General features: G+C 37.8%; 1 long non-coding RNA gene across 4 annotated transcripts in view; it reads left to right on the top strand.

The window, feature by feature from the left end:
• LOC110145668 (uncharacterized) overlaps positions 1-25,738 on the top strand; it is a 120,627-nt gene that overhangs the window by 31,874 nt on the left and 63,015 nt on the right. For 2 of the 4 annotated variants that reach the window (XR_011487773.1, XR_011487772.1), the window contains exons 3-4: positions 23,131-23,163; positions 24,110-24,165. The exons of the other annotated variants lie outside the window; for them this stretch is intronic. This is a non-coding gene — a long non-coding RNA (uncharacterized lncRNA). The remainder of the gene's footprint in view (positions 1-23,130; positions 23,164-24,109; positions 24,166-25,738) is intronic. 4 annotated transcript variants of the gene reach the window in all.

The raw sequence follows: 25,738 nt of genomic DNA, 5'->3' as shown, positions 1-25,738 counted from the left end.
CACACACAGTGTACCTATTATTTGCATTGTACTCACTTATGTAATTGTCAGTCTCCCTCACTAGACTGACACAGGAACCATGTACCCTCAATGAAGAGTTCATTATTTGTTGCATGGAGTTCAGTTCAGTTCAGTTGCTCAGCTGTGTCCGACTCCTTGAGACCCCATGAACTGCAGTACACCAGGCCTCCCTCACCAACTCCTGGAGCCTACTAAAACTCATGTCCATTGAGCCAGTGATGCTATCCAACTATCTCATCCTCTGTTGTCCACTTCTCCTCCTGTCCTCAATCTTTCCCAGCATCAGGGTCTTTTTCCAGTGAGTCAGCTCTTCGCATCAGGTGGCCAAAGTATTGGGAGTCTCAGCTTCAACATCAGTCCTTCCAGTGAACACCCAGGACTGATCTCCTTTACGATGGACTGGTTGGATCTCCTTGCAGTCCAAGGGACTCTCAAGAGTCTTCTCCAACACCACAGTTAAAAAGCTTCAATTCTTCGGTGCTCAGCTTTCTTCATAGTCCAACTCTCACATCCATACATGACCACTCGAAAAACCATAGCCTTGACTAGACGGACCTTTGTTGACCAAATAATGTCTCTGCTTTTTAATATGCTGTCTAGGTTGGTCATAACTTTCCTTCCAAGGAGTAAGTGTCTTTTAATTTCATGGCTGCAATCACCATCTGCAGTGATTTTGGAGCCCCCCAAAATAAAATCAGCCACCGTTTCCACTGGCTCCCCATCTATTTGCCAAGAAGTGATGGGACTGGATGCCATGATCTTAGTTTTCTGAATGTGATGCATGGAGAGTGCTATGTAATACTTTTTGGATAAATAAAATGAGTGAATTAATGCACAGAGGGATTTTAGGGTAATAGTCTAGAAGCAGCAAGGCAAGTTAAAGGGGAGTGGTCCCTTCTTGATGGAGTAATAAAATCTAAAACTCAAGTGATTTTTACACTGGGAAAAACTGAACAGATGAGAAAAACATTGCAGATTAGACCTAGTGATTGACTTCTATGAGCAAGAAAGAAATTGAAACAATACTATAACCTTGAACTGTAGTGACTGGTATAGTGAAACAGAGAAATCCAGAAGCGTGTGTAAGGTCTGTAGTTGCATCTCTTTTTTCCTTTCTGATATTGGTGATGCATGTCTTTTTTTCTAATTTATTCCAATTTGAAGTTTATTGATTTATCTTTTCAAAGCATTTTTTTTATTGATTTTATTTTGTTTGTTCATTTTCTTTCATTTAAGCCATTATTTTATTTCCTTCTGTTTACTTTGAGTTCAATTTTTTTCTTCCCTCCTTGATTTCTTCAGCTGTATCATTGATTTTAGTGTTTTCCTCTTTTTTAATACTATACTTAATGCTATAAATTTCCCTCTAAGTAGCACTTTAACAATGTTTCCATTTCATTCAGTGCAAAATATATAAGGTTTTTTTCATGATTTACTCTATGGCCATAATTTTTAGAGGTGTTTTAATTTCCAAATACCTAGAGATTTTTTCCCAGATATCCTCTGTTATTAATTTCTAGTTTAATCAATGGATCAGCTTGCAGTTAGAGGAAAATACTCTATTTTATTTCATTCTTTTAAAATTCATTGAGACTTATTTTCTGGACCAGAATATGTTCTTTCATGATGAATGTTCCATTGGCACTTGAAAAGATTAGATAATCCTCTGTTGTAGGTAGAGTGTTCTATATATGTCAATTAGGTCAAGTTAATTGATAATGTTGTTTAGGTCTTTCTACACACTTAATGATTTGTTTGTTTAATTTGCTAGACTATCTAACTATAACTGAATTTGCGTATTTCTCCCTCTATTTCTGTTAATTTTAGCTTGATGTATTTTGGGTCATCAGATATAACCGAATATCTAACTATAACTAAATTTGTATATTTTTCCCCTCCTTTTCTATTAATTTTGGATTGATATATTTTGAAGCTCTTAGATATATGTACACATTAAGATTCTTATATCCTCCTGGACAGTTGACTCCTTTGTCATTATGAAATACATCTCTTTATCTCTGGTGTCTTCCTTGTTCTTAAATCTTATTTATTCTTACTTTAACTGAAAATATAGTTTTTCCACTTTTCTTTTTTGAAGAGCAACTAGTGTCGCATTTAATTGTCTTTTTAATGTTATCTTCTATTCTTCAGATTCAATAAAGTCATTTTGGTTAAGGTTGACGCAATTACCCCCTAACCTTCTAGAGTTGTTCAAGATGTAAGGCCTCAGGCCTCTCTCCCTCTTCCCTCCGGAACGATTCATTGGTTCTTTTCAGTGGTCAGGCAGGACAAAGAAGAACATCAGGGGAGTATCCAGGGATACTGCTGCTGCTAAGTCGCTTCAGTTGTGTCCGACTCTGTGCGACCCCATAGACGGCAGCCCACCAGGCTTCCCCATCCCTGGGATTCTCCAGGCAATAACACTGGAGTGGGTTGCCATTTCCTTCTCCAGTGCGTGAAAGTGAAAAGTGAAAATGAAGTCGCTCAGTTGTGTCTGACTCGTAGCGGCCCCACGGACTGCAGCCTACCAGGCTCCTCCAACCATGGGATTTTCCAGTCAAGAGTACTGGAGTGGGTGCCATTGCCTTTCCAGGGATAGTGCTACTGCTACTGCTAAGTCACTTCAGTCGTGTCCAACTCTGTGCCATCCCATCCCTGGGATTCTCCAGGCAAGAACACTGGAGTGGGTTGCCATTTCCTTCTCCATCCAGGGATACTAGATACCACCAAACAGCAAAGAGAGATCACCGTATATATAGTCTGTTTGAAAGACAAAATCCATTCAACTCAAGGCTAAAAGTTTCCTTTGAAGTATCTTCAGACCCAAGGAAGATGAAGGTGAGAGGAGGAACAGGGGGCTTCTATAGCCTATGAATTTCACTAGTGCTTTAGAATAGATCCTAGGGTCAGGAAGATCCCCTGGAGAAGGAAATGACAACCCACTCCAGTACTCTTGCCTGGAGAATTCCATGGACAGAGGAGCCTGGCGGGCTACAGTCCTTGGGATCGAAAAGAACTGGACACTACTGTGTGACTGACTTTCACTTTCACTTGTGAATAGATTACTACATCATCAAGGGCTTCCTGGTGGCCTAGTGGTGAGAAATCCACCTGCCCATGCAGGAGACGGGTTCAATCCCTGGGTTGGAAAGATCCCTGGAGAAGGAAATGGCTACCCACTCCAGTATTCTTGCCTGGGAAATCCCATGGACAAAGGAGCCTGGCAGGCTACAGTCCACTGTATTGCAAAAGAGTCATTCATGACTTAGCGCCTAAACAACAACAGCAAGGAAGTTAGGGAGTGGTTGGGAGTGGAGAGTGTGGGCCTGCTGTTTGAGATACAGTGTTAAGGAAAGGCTCACTGAAAAGGTGACGTTTGAATAGAGACCTGAAGGCAAGAGAGAGTCCGCCCTGAAAGTATCTGAGGAAGAAAGATCCCAGCAGAGTGGACAGGTACTAAGGTCCAAGGCAGAACTGCTTGGATATTCAAGGAATAGCAAGGAGGTTAGTCTGGTAGAAAGGGGAGAGAGGCAGGTGATGAGAGGTCAGAGAGATGGGGGCAGGGTTGCAAATCTTATAGGGTTTTACAGATGATAGTAGGGGTTTAGGGCATTTATTCCCAGTGAGATGCCTTTGGAAGCAAGTTATCCATTTTTAATTCAAATATCCTCAGACCAAATGTCCACAAGTCTTGTGTTACTTAATTATCAATAGACCAATTTCTATTTTGAATTATTTTTTGAAATTAAGTGGATCATGCTATAAGCTTATTAACTTAATCTTGAGAAAGACTTGCTTGGTATTTTGGTGGGGACTCTAGTTGCCAAAGTTCTTGGAACAGCTCAGCCTTGCTTAGATTTTTATCGTTCACAATGTTTCACAACATTTCACAATGTTTGGCTGATTTTTTAGTGTATCAGGGCCAATACTTCTGTAAAACTGTGATATGTTATGGATAGTTTTCAAACAGAAGAAAGCCTGTTGTAACATTCTAGCCTGTTAGCTAGAATATTTTAGTTTAATTCAATCATTTATTCAGCAAGCATTTACTTTGTACCCATTAAATTCCAGGAATTGTGTTAGTTGGGAATGCAAAGATATATAAAGGCTCTTTCCTTAAAGAGCTCACAGTCAAATAGGTGAAGCAGGTTCACAAATAAATAATTGTACTATGACATGGCAAGTGCCTAGTACCTAGTAGATGCTGTTAGATACTTGCTAGATTGATAATGGTAGCACCAAGATGGAAGTATTTATTTTTGTTTGAGGAAGTCAGGGACAGAGGAATAATTTACAATCAACCATCAGTTTCATGAAGATATAACATTGTCTGCCTTATTCACCCCCAGCATCTAGTACAGAATCAAGCAAATAATGGGTGCTTAGTAAAAGTTTATTGAACAAATGAATGATTGAATGAGGAGATGGTTGAACAGGGTCTGAAGAAGGGACAAGGTTAGTTTGGGAGGGAGGTGCACATTGTTGGCAGAGAGTACAATGTATGTAAAAGATATGGAGACCTGGAAAAGCATAATTCCATCCCAGTACTAATTTTAGGTTTCCATTTAAAGTACTCTGCCAAGTCCCACACTTGAGACATGATTGATACATATGATTATTTATGGAGTGTTTCTTATGAATTTGTACACAACTAGAAACTTCCTAAAACATTAGTCTATACTTATGCAGTCCATGGGGTCACAAAGAGTTGGACATGACTGAGCGACTGAACTAACTAGCTAGTTGAAATAGCTACATTTTTAGTACAAAAAACTTTGTTGCCCAATTTCTTTTTAAAAAAGTATATATTGTATATACTGGCTTCCCAGGTGACTTAGTGGGTAAAGAATTCACCTGCCAGTGCAGGATACGTGGGTTTGATCCCTATGTCAGGAAGACGCCCTGGAGGAGGGCATGGCAACCCACTCCAGTATTCCTGCCTGGAGAATCCCATGGACAGGGGAGCCTGGTGGACTACAGCCTGTAGGGTCACGAAGAGTCAGACACAACTGAAGCAACTGAGCATGCATGCATACATGCACATAGTTGTAGGAACAACTCTGAAATCAGAACAGAACAAATAATATTGTCCTAACAATACAAAGATTGATTCTCTTGGGCCAACTTAGTGGGGGGAAAAAAATCAGAATTTTCCATACAGTAAAATGTACTATTTTATTCATTAGTTGTGCGGTCAAACCTTCGTCAAGGTATAACAAGCCCTGGGAGTGATTTCTACAGAATGACAAAAGAAGTAGAATAAAATTCATCTAAAACTGGCTCACACCAGCTCTCCCGCATGTGCTAGAAACTGCTAAGATCAAGTCACAAAACATTATTTTGAGGAGAAAGGGTTTAGTGAACCCTAGAAATTGGGTTTGATTTATGCCAGAAAATCTGCCTTTTCACTGCTGAGATTTCTATGGAAGAAAGCCACAGTCTTTTACCAAACGGTTTCTAAGGAAACCCCTTATAGCAGAGCATCTGAAAACAATTTGGTTGTTAATGAGAAATGGTTCTCACGATGGTGGGAAAGTGTTGACTGAAAGAAAAGGCTTCTAGATTTGGCAGTTAGTCTGTAAAAAGTGTCTGCTATTCCACAGTTACGTTCCTGAAATTTCTACATAGATTAAATATTTGTAGGTCTTATTTCATAGATGTTCTTACTTGTAAATATATTCTTTTAGAATAGCTTTTGTGCTAAAAATGTAGATATGTGAACTTGCAAATATATTCAGACAAGTTGTTTCTCAGAATCTGTGCACTCTTACGGATTTTTCCAATCTGTTTTGAAATTCCAGCATGCTGTAATTAGTATATATTTGGCATTGAATTATAAGTATGTAAAAATAATTTGCATAAAAGTCTTCTAAAAGTCCTAAAGTACAGTGAAATATTTATATATTCTTTAAATCTATTTTAAAAATACACTCTGAAATACCCTAAAAGTTGTATTTGTTTTACTTCTTTAAGTTCTTCCTCAAAAGAAAGTAATTATGATATTTTAATGATAATCTCATTATAAAAATTTCAAGATTAAATTTTAATATCTGAAAAAGCACTAAACTTTGTAGCTAAAAAAAAAACTAGGATATACACTCCTTTATCTAAATTGAATTGAATTTAGATTCCAAAATAACCATACCTATATTTCCTTGAAGACTTTTAAGTTATAAAACAGAAGAAGAATGCATACCATGATTTCAAATAGATTTTCATCTGTGGCATGGTTCAGAAACATGAATGACTATATGACAGATACCCAAAGAGTAACCTCCAGCAGTTTAGAGAAAAGCAGGAGCATTAAAACTTGTGAGTCTGTGTAAAAATATGATGTTCAGTTGTCTCTTAAAAGCCTAGGGGTGCATCACTTTGTCCATGGCTGCCACCCGTCCATCTGTCCCCTGGTATGTTTTCTGTTTTAGACTTTTGTACCAGGCAGAGCTGCCAAGAGTCTTCTTGTTGTCCTCAGTTGTTTTCCTCATTTGACCCCACCTCCTTTCTCTTTCTTCCCTGGTCTTTGAACTTCTTCCACTTTGGGCAGCTGCTTTCATTTGCAGCTCTGCTTTGGGCAGGGAAAAAATTCTGCCAATGAAAACAGGAAAAATAAGAAAACAAGAGGGACTACAAGTGCTTTGCATGTGTTGCGGCTCTCTGGCAGCCCATTTTGGGGTCTTTCCACTCATTGGGTAGCAGACTGAGCAGGATCCACTGTTGAAGACTAGCTCAAAGTGACCAGAGACCATCCCACAGGCCTTTCTTTCTCATCTAAGAAAACAAACACAGAAATTGTTTGTGTTGAAAACAGTTGGAAGGTGTTATATTTTGTGTTTACTCACCCAGTCCATACTCTGAGAGCATATACTCTCCATCCAGTTTGGTCAGACCTATACAGCTATCAGTGTTTCTTGGTTACAATAATAATTTGTATATTATTTTTGACTGTGACATTTAGAAGGAAGGAAAATGACCCTTTTTTCTCTTCTCCCTTATTCCCTATAATACAGAAACTCAGAGGGCAGAAACTTCTTCTTTAACTTTCTCACAGTGGTATATGATAGACAAATATATATATGAGAGTATTTTGTAAATATTAGTCCATGAAGAGAAAGAATCTGTTTTACTGAATAGTGATACCTTTATTCATGTAACAAACCTCTAATGAACGCACTATTTTGTGATAAGGTGCTAAGCCCTTGGGGATAAAATGATGAATAAGGCAAGGGACCCTGTCTTCCAGAAGATCTCAGTCTAGAGGAGGAAAGAAATATGTAGAAGATAAATTATAATACAACTTTATATAAATGAGCAAACAGTGTTCTTACTGGAACACTTAATTTCTGAAATTGATAGAACTTAACCAGTTACATGAAAACCCAGAGAAAGCGCTTAGTATAGTCCTTGACAGATTGAAAGCACTCAAGAGATGTTAACTATATCCATGAACATCTTTACCTTTCCTATTTCCATATTCTCATGCCAATAATGAGTGTGTATTTTTTAGGAGAAATGAAATGTCTGTGTTAGCATTCCATTGTAACTTATGTTCAACCACAGTTCCTAAATAACACATGTGATGATAAATACAAAGATATGTGAAAAATTGTCTATTAGCTAAGAGAACATGGAAGGCTTTTCATTTTACCTCCACATTTCCATTTCAGTAGCTTTTCCTTTTTGGAAAATGAGTACTCAACTGTGTAATGAAACTTTTGTATTTAAACAAGGGAGGGTTTGGTGGATTTAGCTCTGGATGACCATCTAATGCTGTCATTAATATTCAGTTAACTTATAAATATTAGGATTTCTTAACTTAGCGGTATTGACATTTTGGGCCAGACAGATTTTTGTTCGGTGGAGCTGACCTGGGCATTATGGGATGTTTGGCAGCATCCCTAGCTTTTACCACCTCAATGATAGTACCCTTGTCAGTTGTGAGACCCCAAAATGACTCCAGGTACTGTCAAATGTCCTGTCGGGGGCATATCACCCCCAATTGAGAACTGCTTTTGATCATCTGGTCATTGACTTTAAGCCAATGGAACAGTGTAAGCTGACCATGGTACAGCTTTTTTTCCAGTAGGCAGGTCTTCAGTCAGCCATGCTCCTTCATACATTCAGAGCCTAATACGTTCAGCAGCCTCAGAGAGGTACTGGCAAAACCATGATAAGTAAGCTTATGCTTGCCCTGAAGTAGCTCTTGTCTCAAAATTTGTAAATTAGGTTGATTCTTCAGGTTTTATGAATGTCCGAAGTGATTCTTAGTAGCACTTTGAAGCAATGTCCTGAACTTAGTTAGCTGAAATAAATTTCTCAAATCAGATATTATTATGTGATATCAAAAGACTTCCACAGCCGTGACAAAGGTCTGTAATTTTCTTCAGACTGTATATTAAAGATTTTTGTGCATGTAATAAATTGAAATTCATTGTTCTATTTTCCTACCAAGATATTTATTTATTTATTTATTATGTTAAGGCTTTTTCTTTCAAATCTTTTATAAATGAACACTTGTGTTATAGATTTGCAGGATAATAACACCACCTGTCTTGATACATAGAATTCTTACTATTTGGACAGCTGTCTACACTGGACATTTGTACAGGCACATTCAATTTTGAAAGAATAATTGTGTGATAAAAAAACTTATAATTGCATCACTGAAGCTAAACTGAGTGTTCAGCTCATCATCAAGTACATAAAAACCTTAAAAAGTACCTGCATTTAGTTTATGTTTTCCAATTTCTCCATCTCTTTTTTGTTGTTACTGTCATTGTTGTTCTTTCTCAAGCCTTTATCAAGTGTAGTAGAAAGTCTTTTGAATACATATGTATAAATACTATGTATAATATAATGTGCATATTTTAGAAAATTTATTAATTTTTGCCTAACTAAAAAATTTATGACCTTTTGATTTCACTTGTTAGACAGTATGAATAGAATGGTAGATTTCTAATTTATATTCTCTCAAAACTTTGATATATTTCCATATATTTTGGCATCTAGTATTACTGCTAAAATCTAGAAAATTTATTATCTTAGTGATTTAAAAATTTTGAATGAGGCTTGGAACTTATAACCCAATTCTGAGAATATAAAGAAATATTGGGAGAAGGCGAGGGTGGGATGTTTCAAGAGAACAGCATTGAAACATGTATATTATCTAGGGTGAAACAGATCACCAGCCTAGGTTGGGTGCATGAGACAAGGGCCTGGTGCACTGGGAAGACCCAGAGGGATCGGGTGGAGAGGGAGGTGGGAGGGGGGACCGGGATGGGGACTACATGTAAATCCATGGCTAATTCATTTCAATGTATGACAAAAACTACTGTAATGATGTAAAGTAATTAGCCTCCAACTAATAAAAATAAATGGAAAAAAAAATAAACAAACAGGAAATTAGCATGTGATATACTATTATTAGCTAAAGTACAAATTTTGTCCAAATTTCACAAAACTTTATGTTATTGTTCATTATCTGTTTTCATATCTTACTTAAGACTCCACACTGAGCAGCTTTAGCTGCATGCAACAAATTCTGGTAACTTTTCTTTTCATTTTTATTCTGTTACAAATATTTTCTAATTTTCCATGTTACAGCTTCTTAGATACACCCATCATTTAAAGTGAACATTTAATTTACATATATATGGGATTTTAAAAACTATCTTTGATATTAGTTTCTCATTTTGATATTAATTCCTCATTTAAGTGCTTTCTTCTCTGCAATCACCCTCTGTATTTTTTCAGTCTTCTAACTTTATTGAGGCTTTTAATGGCTAAGTCAAATATCTCTCTTGGTAAATGTCACATTGCACTTGAAAATATGTGTTATTTTCAAGTGTCTTTTGATAATATTGATTTCTGACATAATCCCAAAGTAATAAGAGAGCAGACTCTGTACGATTTCAATACCTTTAGACCATGAAATTTTTGCAGCTTGTTTTATGTCCCTGGATATGTTCCAGTGTCTCCTAGTTTATGGTCTATGGGAACTTTTATTTGTATCCTACTATTGTGTGAAAATTGTCTAAATTTTAATTATTTTGAAAAAAAACACAAATGATGCCAAATACTGTAATTGAGCATTATGATTAATTTAAAATCAAGTATAGAGTGACATGCAACATAATACTTAGTATTGCATTTGACTTGATAAGATGTTAGAATAATATAGTTAAATATAGTTAAAATAATGAAACAGTAATATAAAGAACTACTCTCTAGCATTATAACATCTTCCTGGCATTTATCAAGCAATCTGTATATGCCTAAGTGATTCACCTCTAGTTCATAAATTTATATTAAGAATCTGAATTTTATGGTTCTCTATATGTTACTAGTAAAGAAACATAGAGGATGAATAGTTATTTTTACTTTTAATATTTCTCTTATCACTGAAGTCTTTTCTGTGGAGATTTGAATTTTATAAATCTAGCATTATTTTGCACATATACCTACATGAACATATGTGAGCTACTGTTACTGCATGCTTACCAAATACCAGGAGCCATGCTAAGCGTTCAGTCTGAGAGCCTCACCCAGAGTTACACAGTGACTGAACACGAATCTGAACCTGTGCTTCTGCCACACCAGTGCTCTGTTCTTTTTTCTTTTTTTTTTTTTTTTAGCTTTATTTTATTTTTTTTTTTTTAATTTATTTATTTTTTTTCTTTTCCATTTATTTTTATTAGTTGGAGGCTAATTACTTTACAACATTGCAGTGGTTTTTGTCATACATTGAAATGAATTAGCCATGGATTTACATGTATTCCCCATCCCTTCCCCCCTCCCACCTCCCTCTCCACCCCATCCCTCTGGGTCTTCCCAGTGCACCAGGCCCGAGCACTTGTCTCATGCACCCAACCTGGGCTGGTGATCTGTTTCACCCTAGATATACATGTTTCGATGCTGTTCTCTTGAAACATCCCACCCTCACCTTCTCCCACAGAGTCCACAAGTCTGTTCTATACATCTGAGTCTTTTTCTGTTTTGCATATAGGGTTATCATTACCATCTTTCTAAATTCCATATATATGTGTTAGTATACTGTAATGGTCTTTATCTTTCTGGCTTACTTCACTCTTTATAATGGGCTCCAGTTTCATCCATCTCATTAGAACTGATTCAAATGAATTCTTTTTAATGGCTGAGTAATATTCCATGGTGTATATGTACCACAGCTTCCTTATCCGTTCGTCTGCTGATGGGCATCGAGGTTGCTTCCATGTCCTGGCTATTATAAACAGTGCTGCGATGAACATTGGGGTGCATGTGTCTCTTTCAGATCTGGTTTCCTCGGTGTGTATGCCTAGAAGTGGTATTGCTGGGTCATATGGCAGTTCTATTTCCAGCTTTTTAAGAAATCTCCACACTGTTTTCCATAGTGGCTGTACTAATTTGCATTCCCACCAAGAGTGTAAGAGGGTTCCCTTTTCTCCACACCCTCTCCAGCATTTATTGCTTGTAGACTTTTGGATAGCAGCCATCCTGACTAGAGTGTAATGGTACCTCATTGTGGTTTTGATTTGCATTTCTCTGATAATGAGTGATGTTGAGCATCTTTTCACGTGTTTGTTAGCCATCTGTATGTCTTCCTTGGAGAAATGTCTGTTTAGTTCTTTGGCCCATATTTTGATTGGGTCATTTATTTTTCTGGAGTTGAGCTGGAGGAGTTGCTTGTATATTTTTGAGATTAATCCTTTGTCTGTTGCTTCATTTGCTATTATTTTCTCCCAGTCTGAGGGCTGTCTTTTCACCTTGCTTATAGTTTCCTTTGTTGTGCAAAAGCTTTTAAGTTTCATTAGGTCCCATTTGTTTATTTTTGCTTTTGTTTCTAAAATTCTGGGATGTGGGTCATAGAGGATCCTGCTGTGATTTATGTCAGAGAGTGTTTTGCCTATGTTCTCCTCTAGGAGTTTGATAGTTTCTGGTCTTACATTGAGATCTTTAATCCATTTTGAGTTTATTTTTGTGTATGGTGTTAGAAAGTGTTCTAGTTTCATTCTTTTACAGGTGGTTGACCAGTTTTCCCAGCACCACTTGTTAAAGAGGTTGTCTTTTTTCCATTGTATATCCTTGCCTCCTTTGTCGAAGATAAGGTGTCCACAGGTTCGTGGATTTATCTCTGGGCTTTCTATTCTGTTTCATTGATCTATATTTCTGTCTTTGTGCCAGTACCATACTGTCTTGATGACTGTGGCTTTGTAGTATAGTCTGCAGTCAGGCAGGTTGATTCCTCCAGTTCCATTCTTCTTTCTCAAGGTTACTTTGGCTATTCGAGGTTTTTTGTATTTCCATACAAATTGTGAAATTATTTGTTCTAGTTCTGTGAAAAATACTGCTGGTAGTTTGATAGGGATTGCATTGAATCTATAGATTGCTTTGGGTAGTATAGCCATTTTGACAATATTGATTCTTCCAATCCATGAACACGGTATATTTCTCCATCTGTTTGTGTCCTCTTTGATTTCTTTCATCAGAGTTTTATAGTTTTCTATGTATAGGTCTTTTGTTTCTTTAGGTAGATATACTCCTAAGTATTTTATTCTTTTTGTTGCAATGGTGAATGGTATCGTTTCCTTAATTTCTCTTTCTGTTTTCTCGTTGTTAGTGTATAGGAATGCAAGAGATTTCTGTGTGTTAATTTTATATCCTGAAACTTTACTGTATGCTCTTTTATTAATCACTACACCACATAGCTCCATTCAGCGTTGTATGAGCACTAAGAGAAATGTATATTTCACGCAAAAGAATGAAACTGGGCCCATCTTATACCTTACACAAAAAATTGACTTAATATGGACTAAAGATTTAAATGTAAAAATTAACTGTAAATCCTGAAAGCATAGAATTCCTAGAAGAAAACATAGGGAAAAAGCTTCTTGGCACTGGTATGGACAATGATTTTTTTGGATATGACTCAAAAATCACAGGGAGTATATCAAACTAAATTGGGAGTATATCAAGCTAAAAATCTATACAGCAAAAGAAACAATCAAAATGAAGAGCCAGCCTACAAAATGGGAAAATATATTTGCAAACCATGTATGTGATATGGGATTAGTATACAAAAACTTATACAAAGTATGAGTTCAAAGTTCAACTATGCATGCAAAGAACTAGTATTCAAAGAACTCATACAACTCAACTGCAAAAAAAAAAAAAAAGGTATCTTGGTATAAAAATCGACAAAGGACCCGAAGAGACATTTTTTCAAAGACACACAAATGACTAACAGGTGTATGAAAAGGTATTCAATATCACTAATCCTCAGAGAAATGCAAATCAAAACCACAATAATATGTCACCTCACAGATTTTAGGACAGCTATTATCAAAAGTAATAGAGATAAGCATTGGAAGAATGTGGAGAAAGGGAATCCTTGTGCACTGTTACTGGAAATGTAGATTGATAAGAGGCACTATGGAGAACAATATCGGGGGTTCCTCTAAAAGCTAAAAATAGAACCATCATATGATCCAGCATTCCCACTTCTAGATGGGAAATGATCTGTCTCTTGAAGAGGTGTCTGTACTTCCATATTCATTGCAGCATATTCACAGTAGCCAAGATGTGGAAACAACCGGTCTGCCTATGAATGAATGAATTTAAAAAATTGTACATATATATTACATAGTGTGTATACACACACACACACACACACACACACATACAAATATTATTCAGTCATTGAAAAGGAATCCTGTGATTTGTGATGACATGGATAAACCTGGAATGCATTGTTGTTCAGTTGTGTCCGACTCTTTGTGACCCAATGGACTGCAGCATGCCAGGCTTTCCCTGTCCTTCATTATCTCCTGGAGTTTGCTCAAACTCATGTCCATTGAATCGGTGATGCCATGCAACTTTCTCACTCTCTGTTGCCCACTTCTCCTCCTACCTTCAATCTTTCCCAGCATCAGGGTCTTTTCCAGTGAGTTGGCTTTTTGCATCAGGTGGCCAAACTATTGGAGCTTCAGCTTCAGCATCAGACCTTTCAATGAATATAGCAGGTATTGCTAGGTGATATAAGCCAGACACAGAAAGACAAATAGTGTATGATCTCATATATACATGGAATCTAAAAAAAATCAAATTCATAGAATAGACTGGTGGTTGCCAGGACTAAAAAAAGTGTAGGGAGATGTTGGTCAAAGGGTACAAACTTTCATTTATAAGATAAAAAAAGTTCTGAGGATCCATTGTACATCATGATAGTTATAGTCAATGACACCATAACGGTATACTTGAAATTTGCCAAAGAAGTAACTCTTAAGTGTTCTCACCACACACACAAAACAGGTAACTATGCAAAGTGATGATGTCTGTATTAAATTAACTTGACTGTAGTAATCATTCCACCATATATAATATATGAAATCATCACAGTATACTTCTTAAAAAAAAAATCTTTTTCTACAACCTAAATATATACATTTTTTTGTGTGACTTAATAACTCAGTATTAAAACTTAAAGATGAACTCCCCAGGTCAGTAGGTGCCCAATATCTACTGGAGATCATTGGAGAAATAACTCCAGAAAGAATGAAGAGATGGAACGAAAGCAAAAACAACACCCAGTTGTGGATGTGACTGAAAGGTCCAATGCTGTGAAGAGCAATATTGCATAGAAACCTGGAATTTTAGGTCCATGAATCAAGGCAAATTGGAAGTGGTCAAACAGGAGATGGCAAGAGTGGACATTGACATTCTAGGAATCAGCGAACTAAGATGGACTGGAATGGGTGAATTTAACTCAGATAACCATTATATCTACTACTGTGGACAGGAATCCCTTAGAAGATATGAAGTAGCCATCATAGTCAACAAAAGTGTCCTAAATATAGTACTTGGATGCTATTTCAATAACGACAGAATGGTCTCTGTTCGTTTCCAAGGCAAACCATTCAATATCACGGTAATCCAAGCCTATGCCCTGACCAGTAACACTGAAGAAGCTTAAGTTGAATGGTTATATGAAGACCTACAAGACCTTTTACAACTAACACCCAAAAAAGATATCCTTTTCATTATAGGGGACTGGAATGCAAAAGTAGGAAGTCAAGAAACACCTGGAGTAACAGGCAAATATGGCCTTGGAGTACGGAATGAAGCAGGGCAAAGGCTAATAGAATTCTGTCAAGAGAATGCACCCTCTTCCAACAACACAAGAGAAGATTCTACACATGAACATCACCAAGTGGTCAACACCAAAACCAGACTGATTATATTCTTTGCAGCCAAAGATGGAGAAGCTCTATACAGTCAGCAAAAACAAGACTGGGAGCTGACTGTGGCTCAGCTCATGAACTCCTTATTGCCAAATTCAGACTTAAATTGGAGAAAGTAGGGGAAACCACTAGACCATTCAGGTATGACCTAAATCAAATCCCTTATGATTATACAGTGGAAGTGAGAAATAGATTTAAGGGACTAGATCTGATAGACAGAGTGCCCGATGAACTATGGACGGAGGTTCGTGACATTGTACAGGAGACAGGGATCAAGACCATTCCCAAAAAAAAAGAAATGCAAAAAAGCAAAATGGCTGTCTGAGGAGGCCTTACAAATAGCTGTGAAAAGAAGAGAGGGGAAAAGCAAAGGAGAACAGGAAAGATATTCCCATTTGAATGCAGAGTTCCAAAGAATAGAAGAGATAAGAAAGCCTTCCTCAGTGATCAATGCAAAGAAATAGAGAAAAACAATAGAGTGGGAAAGACTAGAGATCTCTTCAAGAAAATTAGAGATACTGAGGGAATATTTCATGCAAAGATGGGCTCAATAAAGGACAGAAATGGTATGGACCTAACAGAAGCAGAAGATATTAAGAAGAGGTGGCAAGAATACACAGAAGAACTGTACAAAAAAGATCTTCATGACCCAGATAATCACAAGGGTGTGATCACTCACCCAGAGCCAGACATCCTGGAATGTGAAGTCAACTGGGCCTTAGGAAGCATCTCTACGAACAAAGCTAGTGGAGGTGATGGAATTCCAGTTAAGCTATTTCAAATCCTGAAAGATGATGCTGTGAAAGTGCTGCACTCAATATGCCAGCAAATTTGGAAAACTCAGCAGTGGCCACAGGACTGGAAAAGGTCAGTTTTCATTCCAGTCCCAAAGAAGGGCAGTGCCAAAGAATGCTCAAACTACCACACAATTGCACTCATCTCACATGCAGGTAAAGTAATGCTCAAAATTCTCCAAGCCAGTCTTCAACAGTATGTGAACCATGACCTTCCAGATGTTCAAGCTGGTTTTAGAAAAGGCAGAGGAACCAGAGATCAAATTGCCAACATCTGCTGGATCATCAAAAAAGCAAGAGAGTTCTAGAAAAACATCTATTTCTGCTTTATTGACTATGCCAAAGCCTTTGATTGTGTGGATCACAATAAACTGTGGAAAATTCTGAAAGAGATGGGAATACCAGACCATCTGACCTGTCTCTTGAGAAACCTGTATGCAGGTCAGGAAGCAACAGTTAGAACTGGACATGGATCAACAGACTGGTTCCAGCTCAGGAAAGGAGTATGTCAAGGCTGTATATTGTCACCATGCTTATTTAACTTATATGCAGAGTACATCATGAGAAATGCTGGGCTGGATGAATCACAAGCTGGAATCAAGATTGCTGGGAGAAATATCAATAACCTCAGATATGCAGATGACAACACCCTTATGGCAGAAAGTGAAGAACTAAAGAGCCTCTTGATGAAAGTGAAAGAGGAGAGTGAAAACGTTGGCTTAAAGCTCAACATTCAGAAAACTAAGATCATGGCATCTGGTCCCATCACTGCATGGCAAATAGATGGGAAACAGTGGAAACAGTGACAGACTTTATTTTGGGGAGCTCCAAAATCACTGCAGATGGTGATTGCCACCATGAAATTAAAAGTCGCTTACTTCTTGGAAGGAAAGTTATGACCAACCTAGACAACATATTAGAAAGCAGAGACATTACTTTGTCAACAAAGGTCTGTCTCGTCAAGGCTATGGTTTTTCCAGTGGTCATGTATGGATGTGAGTGTTGGACTATAAAGAAAGCTGAGCACAGAAAAATTGATGCTTTTGAACTGTGGTGTTTAAGACTCTTGAGAGTACCTTGGACTGCAAGGAGATCAGTCCTGGGTGTTCATTGGAAGGACTGGTGTTGAAGCTGAAACTCCCATACTTTGGCCACCTGATGTGAAGAGCTGACTCATTGGAAAAGACCCTGATGCTGAGAAAGATTGAGGGCAGGAGGAGAAGCGGACAACAGAGGATGAGATGGTTGGATTGTATCACCGGCTTAATGGACATGAGTTTGAGTAAGCTCCACGAGTTGGTGATGGACAGGGTGGCCTGGCGTGCTGCGGTTCATGGGGTTGCAAAGAGTCGTACACGACTGAGCGACTGAACTGACTGAAAGCTTAAAGAGAGCTTCCCTGGTAGCTCAGGTGGTAATGAATCTGTCTCCAATATGGGAGACCTGGATATCATCCCCTGGAGAAGAGAATGGCTACCCACTCCAGTATTCTTGCCTGGAGAATTCCATGGACAGAGGAGCCTGGCAGGCTATGTCCATGGGGGTCACAAAAAGTTGGACATGACTGAGTGACTAATACTTAAACTAAATTTAACCTAACTCAATAAAGCTAGAAAATAAATGTGTTTGTTTTCAAAGCTATCTGCTGCTCTGAGATGACAACTTAAATATTTTGGTCTTTGCAATACAAATATACTAGAGACTTTTGATTTGTTTGAAATAGATTCCAATGATCATTCTAATGTATTATGGTGAGAGGAATAAAGGAAAATTTCTCTAATTTCATTTATTTGAAAGATTTCCCTATTGTCTTAGCCTAGTTTCTCCCTAAATAGAGAGAAAGACAGAATATGTGCAAGTGATATAATGTTATTTAAACAATAATACTATCACTGTTCTGAAGTCACTATACTTTAAGTGATTCAAGATACCTGTTTTTGTTTTGTAAAATTTATTTAAGCCACAAGGCTACATTAACTTTGACAGAAAATCTGAGAAGAGAGGTATTTTTAAAACTGCATTTTTGTAATGAAAACTATTTATTTCTTTGTTCACCATGTATAGCAATGATCTTTTGTTCCTTGATAAAATAAAATTAACATATTTCAATGCTGAGCATGTATTATATCTTGGTTTTTTTTGGAGATAAATTATGTAGCATATTTTTATGTGCATGAAAGAAAGGGCATGAAAGAGGAGAGAAAATTGAATCGAATCCTTTGGAAATATAATCAATAAATACTCAAACTTAACTAAATAGTTAAGTTTCAAGTCAGAAGTTCATTTAATTGAGAAACTTAGGAGAGGATGGTGTCCTACTAATAACAGTATTGCTAGGACTTCCCTGGTAGTCCAGTGGTTAAGATTCTGCCCTTCCAACTGCAGGGGGCAGTGGTTCAGTTCCTGGTCAGGGAACTAAGATCCCACATGCTTCGTGGCCAAAATAATAATAATAATAGAACCATTATCATCATCATTTTACTGGTGAGGAAACTGAGATACAGGAGGTTTATTCAGTACTGTCTCTCAGACTCTTACCCTTTGAAAAAATTACTTCCTTTGAAATTTCACAAGTAGAGCAAAGTGGTACATTGCCACACAGGATATAATACATATATCCCAAAGAGGGTGTCACCACTTTAGGCAAATTTTTGTTCTAGGCAACCCAGTTCCGATACTCCATTGCTTCTTTCCTGATATGCTCTAAATGTCTTCAGTTCAGTTCAGTTCAGTCATTCAGTCGTGTCTGACTCTGCGACCCCATGAACTGCAGCACGCCAGACCTCCCTGTCCATCACCAATTCCCGGAGTCCACTCAAACCCATGTCCATCGAGTCGACGATACCATCCAACCATCTCATTCTCTGTCATCTGCTTCTCCTCCTGCCCTCAATCTTTCCCAGCATCAGGGTCTTTTCAAATGAGTCAGCTCTTCGCATCAGGTGGCCAAAGTATTGGAGTTTCAGCTTCAGCATCAGTCCTTCCAATGAGCACCCAGGACTGATCTCCTTTCGGATGGACTGGTTTGATCTCCTTGCAGTCCAAGGGACTCTCAAGAGTCTTCTCCAACACCACAGTTCAAAAGCATCAATTCTTCTGCACTCAGCTTTCTTTATAGTCCAACTCTCACATCCATCGAAATGTCTAAACATCTCTAAATGTCTGTTATAGGATGAATGAATATGAAAATTTTCTCTTGGACATATAGCTGATTTTTAGGCTAAAAGTAGAAAATACAATCTGCTTTAAAGAAATACATTTTAGGGACTTCTCTGTGGTCCAGTGGTTAAGAATTTGCTTTGCAGTACAAGGGACACAGGTTCAATCCCTGGTCAGGGAACTCAGATCCCACATGCCTCAGAGCAGCTAAGTCCACTAAGCACAACTACTACCAAGCCCTAGTGCCACAACTAGAGAATCCATACACCAGCCATTAAATATCCTGCATGGTCCAAAGAAGATCTCGTGTACCACAACTAAGGCCCAACACAGCCAAATAAATTTTTTTAAAGTAATAATTAAAAAATTATTTTAAAAATACATTTTATAAATGACTTGCCCTTGACAGTCGTTTCAGTAATATTCTAAGAAGCAGTAATCAGTACATTTTCAAAAGTAAATCAATTTTCACATCACAGGCCAGAGCAAATGTGTTATTGTCACATCATGTCTGTCATACAGACACGGCCCTTAAATTATAAGTACATATGAGCTGTTGAAACCTCAAGGCTTGGTGCCTTAGGAGCCCTGTTTTCTGAGAGCAGCGAGTATAGTATAGCTTTGGAATCAGACTGACCTGAAGTTGCATCATAGCTTTGTGGCTTATTAGATGCATGACCATGGAATTCCTCAGCTGTGATCAGAAAATGAGAATAATTATGCCCAGCTATAGGCTTTTTTTGTGGGTTAAAGAAAAAGTATATATACAGGCTAACATAAAACAGATTGTATTAACATTCTTGGGCATATTAACATTTACATATTAACAAATTATTAACAAATTTTTAAAATTAAGAAATGTATTAACATTTGCAGGCATATAGGAAGCAAAGAAAAGGAAGGGAAAAGAGAGGGAAGGAAAAGAAAACTGGCTAAAATTTTAAAAAATTAATTAATATTAAGGGTTCAAAGAGTACTCAGATTTTATTTTGTTGTATTTCTTCAACTGCTTTTCTTGATATTTGCTTTATTCTGAAAGAAGTTCTTATTGCTGACTCTTACCACCTCTATGTTAATATCTTACTGGTTTCCAATTTAACAGGAAAAAAGGGTCAGCTCCTCTCAGAAAAACCCACAAAAGTCTTGGCCTTACCTTGATTAAATTCATATTTGCATGTTTCCAGTCCCCAAACAATTGTTTTAAATAAGTCCAACCTAGATCACATACCTACCTCCAGAATCTGGGATGATTTCAGTTCCATCCAAAGCATAATGACAAAAGGCACAGGGAACATTTTTCCCTAGAGGAAAAGTGTAGGTTTATTATTAGAAGAAAAGAGAATGAATCTTGGATGGCAGTTTCAGAAAGACATCTACTACATTGGTATTTGGGCTTCCCTGGTGGTTCAGATGGGAACGAATCCACCTGCAGTGTGGGAGACCTGAGTTCAGTCTCTGGGTTGGGAAAATCCCCTGAAGAAGGGAAAAGGTACCCACTTCAATATTCTTGTCTGGAGAATTCCATGGACAGAGAGGAGCCTGGCAGGCTACAATCCATGGGGTCACAACGAGTTGGACGTGACTGAGTGACTAAGCACATTGTCATTTAATTTATTTTTTTTTATTTATTTTTTAGGTGGTATGTGTTTTTTATTCAAATATAGTTGCTTTACAATGTCATATTAGTTTCAGGTATACAGAATAGTGATTCAATACTTTTTTAAAAAATTTAATGGCAGTTATTATTGTATGCATTTTTAGGTCACTTACAAAATCCTATTAATCCCATTAAGGTAAAAAAAAAATTATTCTATTTAACAACTTTACTCAGAAAATATATTTGTATTTCCAGTTTTGAATATTGAAATACACCCCCCTTCCCTTGCTTCAAGGTGGACATAGTGAGCAAGAATTCCATCACATACCTAAGTGGAACTCTCATCAGACTTTTTGTTTGTGTTTTGTTTTCGTTTTCTTGGTTTTGAATCCTTACTTCTTTATTTAACTCTTATGAACCTCAGTTTTCTTGTCATTTTCTAGGGAGTGAGTGAGTAAAAGTCGCTCAGTCATGTCTGATTCTTTGTGACTCCATGGACTATACAGTCCATGGAATTTTCCAGGCCAGAATACTGGAGTAGGTAGCCGTTCCCTTCTCCAGGGGATCTTCCCAATCCAGAGATGTAGCCCAGGTTCTCCCACATTTCAAGCATATTCTTTACCTTCTGAGCCACAAGGGAAGGGAGTAACCCAACCAAATTTCTTTACTTTTGACCAAGGTATTGCTACTCCTTGTAGAATATAATCAATTATTTAACTTTGCTTCCTTCCTTTGTTCCAAAAGCCAGAACCTGTTACTTTTTTTTAGTTACTGTTTTTAGTAACTTTTTTTTAGTAACTCTAAAAAAATATTTTTTATCTAAGTTACTTTTGGTTGTTGTTGTTGTTTAGCTGCTAATAACTATACAGAAACCACCACTTCTGGTTTCTCCTTTTTCATTTTGACTCTAGAGGGAAAGACAGGGTACATATAGGTGTTCACTGTAGGCTCCACAGGAACTGAAATAAGGTGCCTGGGCATCTTGGATGTTGTGATTGTGGAGGGAGTCAGTCTAGATCTTTGCAAATAAAGAGGGAGTGATGGAGTTAGGAAAGATTAAGGAAGCTATCTCTCAAATAGATGGGTCATAGTACTAAGGAATTCCTTTTTTTAAACTTTATTTATTTAGACTGTGCTGGGTCTTCGTAGCTGTGTGCGGTCTTTCTCTCGCTGTGATGACCTGGGCTGCTTTCTGACTGTGGTGTGTGGGCTCTCACTGTGATGTCTTCTCTTGTTGCAGAGCATGGGCTGTGGAGCTTGCGGGCTTCAGTAGTTGCGGTGTGTGGGCTCTCATTGTGGTGTCTTCTTGTTGCAGAGCATGGGCTGTGGAGCTTGCAGGCTCCAGTAGTTGTGGTGCGTGGGCTTAGTTGTCCGTAGCATGTGGAATCTTCCTGGCCCAAGGATTGAACCCACGTCCCCTGAGTTGGCAGGCAGATTCTTAACCACTGGGCAACCAGGGAAGTCCACGGAAATCTTAATGCATGGGTAATTGTGCTGAAGGGCAGAGGGTCTGCAAATTGTTCACAACAACCCAACCCTGAGGTATAGATAGGTAGAACTATTGGTTCCATTTTATGCACAAGAAAACTCAGGAACAGAGAGATTAAGTCATGGAGCCAGGATTCAAATTTCGTAATTCATTGTCAAGGTCTAAATTCTCAAAATTGCAAATCTCATCACAAACTTCAGGAATTAAGGTACCTGCAATTCTCTTGCTTTCTTGCTTTAGATTTCTTGTGCTGCAGTCCATGGGGTCACAAATAGTCAGACACAACTGAGCAACTAAACAATAGCAACAAGAAGAAATCCAAGTCTCTGGATCAAAAATTTACCCTTTTTTTCCAGATCTTACTCAAATCTCAGTTATTGTTTAGACTCTGGTATCTCTATTAAAATGTATTTGTAGTTGGACAAAGAAATAAAGCTTTACATGAACAGCTTCTATTAGAGCAATAATTATGCTCCTGCTAAGTCACTTCAGTCGTGTCTAACTCTGTGCGACCCCATAGACGGCAGCCCACCAGGCTCCCCCATCCCTGGGATTCTGCAGGCAAGAACACTGGAGTGGGTTGCCATTGCCTTCTCCAATGCATGAAAGTGAAAAGTGAAAGTGAAGTCGCTCAGTCATGTCCAACTCTTCGCAACCCCATGGACTGCAGCCCACCAGGCTCCTCCATCCATGAGATTTTTCCAGGCAAGAGTACTGGAGTGGGTTACCATTGCCTTCTCTAGCAATAATTATAGTAGTGACCATATTGCAGTCATGATGTGAGAGGAATATGGCTATGAGCACTTTATGCTTATTATCTCATCTCATCCTTTCCAGAACCTGATGAGGTAGACTACCATTATTTCTACTGTAAGTATATAATATTGTTATGTAATAAAATTCTTAGAGTACATGATATGGTCATTATACAATATTTATATAGTAAAACTACAACTCTGGATATGACAAGTTTAACAGATATTTACTTAATGAAAACATGAAGGGATTAATTAGCAATTATCCCACTGCAGTTTTAGCCCTTCAAGAGTTCCTGGGAAAAGAGGAGCTGTCCTCTATCAGTGCTCTGTCAGAGGTGGTTTCACTTGACTTAGATGGTTTTCTTTCTTTCTTTATTCTTCCAAAATGATTCTGTTTCAGAATTGTTCTTTAATCTTTAATAGCTCCATTAAGAAGAGTTTCTGTCAAGTGCTTCAAAAGTACACAGTTCGAGGGAGCCCTGCCTGTCCCCGACTGGCTAGTGAAGTGGAGGAGGCAGGCATCTCAGCCTGGCCCTGAATGCTCGCTCAGATATGCAGGCTGATGGGAAAGCACATGCCAAGAACCCAGCTCCTTTCTACCGCATTACTCTCTTTTCACTGGGTTTCTGTGTGTCCTTTGTAGTCCAACCTGCAAGCTACTTTGAGACAAAGATAGATCCATCTCTGGCCAATCTAGGAATAAATTAGTTCTCCTGCTTAAAAAAAAAAAGAATAAGAGAGAACCTTTAAATATTGAACTTGTGGGTCAAAAATTTGAAATTCCTTTCCTCTTAGATTAAAACCCTTTGACTTTGTCTGAAACCGTTGCATCAGATGACAGGTTTTTTTTGTTACTGTTGTTGTTTAGTTGCTGTCATGTCCAACTCTTACTTCTCTGCTAATTTGCCATCTGTGAACTTGGCACCTTTAGGAGATTGTTATGCAGTTGAACAAGGGGTAAGAATGGACCAAGTTGACAAAATGGATAAGTTTAACAAAAATTTGGGACCTTCAGTTTGATACTATATTGTTGATGACAGTTATTTAACTCTTCACAGTCCAGTCATAATGAGACAGGATACTACATAAGCAAAGACCACAGAAAGGATTGATGGTAAGTGTCAAGAGGGTGTGGAGGAAGTGGGTTACAACCTCTTTTCCTAACTTGTAGTGTCTTGTCTTGCCTTTTAAGAACACAAAGAAAACTGTATGAAGCCCTGATGTATTCAGAAACACCAGTAACAACAAAAAAAATTAGGTTTACTGAAACATGCAACACTTTTTCACCTTTTTTCCATTTACAGGGACTTGCCCTCTCCACCACGTCCTCTTTATTTTCTTCTCAAATGTTATTTCATGTCATTGTGTCAGGTTTAGGCTATTGGAAAAGCCTATGTCCTCTGTAATTAAAGTTTTAAATAACACGCAGTTTACCCTGTTATTAAAAAAAAAATTCAGGACCTCCCTGTGGTACAGTGGATAAGAATCCACCTGCCAATGCAGGGGACATAGGTTCAATCCCTGGTCCAGGAAGATTCCACATTCCTCTGGGAAACTAAGCCCATGTACCACTATTGTTGAGCCTGAATGCTGAGAACCCATGCTTCTTGCAACAAGATCAGCTCACACACAACTAGAATAGCTCCTGCTCGCCACATCTAGAGAAAGCCCAGGTGCAGCAATGAAGACCCAGCACAACCAAAAATAAAATGAACAAATAAATTTTTAAGAATCAGCTGCTTTTCTGAGTGGAAGACTGTCAAGGATCCTTAATATCCTTCTGTAGAAATTGTGATAAGAGGACAAATAAACTTAAGTAAATCTGGGGTGTAGAGCTCCTTTAAAATGTGAGGACCTTGTCAATGGGTTAAAAAAGAAAAGTTGGTTTTGTTCTAAATATCCTCTCTGGGGCCCATTATGCATAATAAGGGGCCACAGACCATTTGTAAGGTCTCTGAATGAACTCCATTCATTCTGTACTTGGAAATGTTTCTTCAGCCACAAAGAGAAACAATAGTTATAACCTAATTTCTTTGGCACCAATATCAGCAGAGGAAAAACCAGAAGACCATTATGAAAACTCTAGTAACTTCTCTTGGTGATTATATAATTCTGTATTCATTGATCACATTTGTGTATTCAAATTTTTTAAAAAGATTATAAAGCAGTTTGGTAATGCTATAATATCACATTTCATGCATCAAGCAACATCTTAAAAATGGAGTGCTTCAAAGTGATTTGCTTATTATAGTTATTAAAGTTTATAAAAAACAAAACAAAACACACTAACATGCATCCTAAGGCTTTCAGGGGAAAGCTTTTATATTTTTAATTACTGTGTTTTAAAATCTGATAGGAATTCAAACTACAATTTTGTTAAGTAAATCCATTCATCCGTTTCCACGTTTACCTGTAAAAGTCAGTGAAAGATAATACATCTGGAAATTGCAGTCGTGGAGCGGTGCCTGTTAATACCATTTCCAAGTGACTCTATAGTGAAGTATCTGAAGCGCAAGTCTGATCTGAGCATGTCATTCCTTGGTCAGTACCCTTTGTGGACTTCCCATTGCCCATGAAGGGAAGGCCCACATTCCACATGACTTTCCGGCTTCTGGCTTTTGCCTACCTGCCTTGTCAGCCTCTCTCATCATTCTTCCCTCAGTGAACTCTCTTTAGTGGGCCTGGCT

Source organism: Odocoileus virginianus, chromosome 5 (assembly GCF_023699985.2).
Source record: "Odocoileus virginianus isolate 20LAN1187 ecotype Illinois chromosome 5, Ovbor_1.2, whole genome shotgun sequence".
Classification (NCBI taxonomy): Eukaryota; Metazoa; Chordata; class Mammalia; order Artiodactyla; family Cervidae; genus Odocoileus; species Odocoileus virginianus.
The sequence above is the reverse complement of the archived record's forward strand: the minus strand, read 5'-3'. Positions and strand labels throughout refer to the sequence as shown.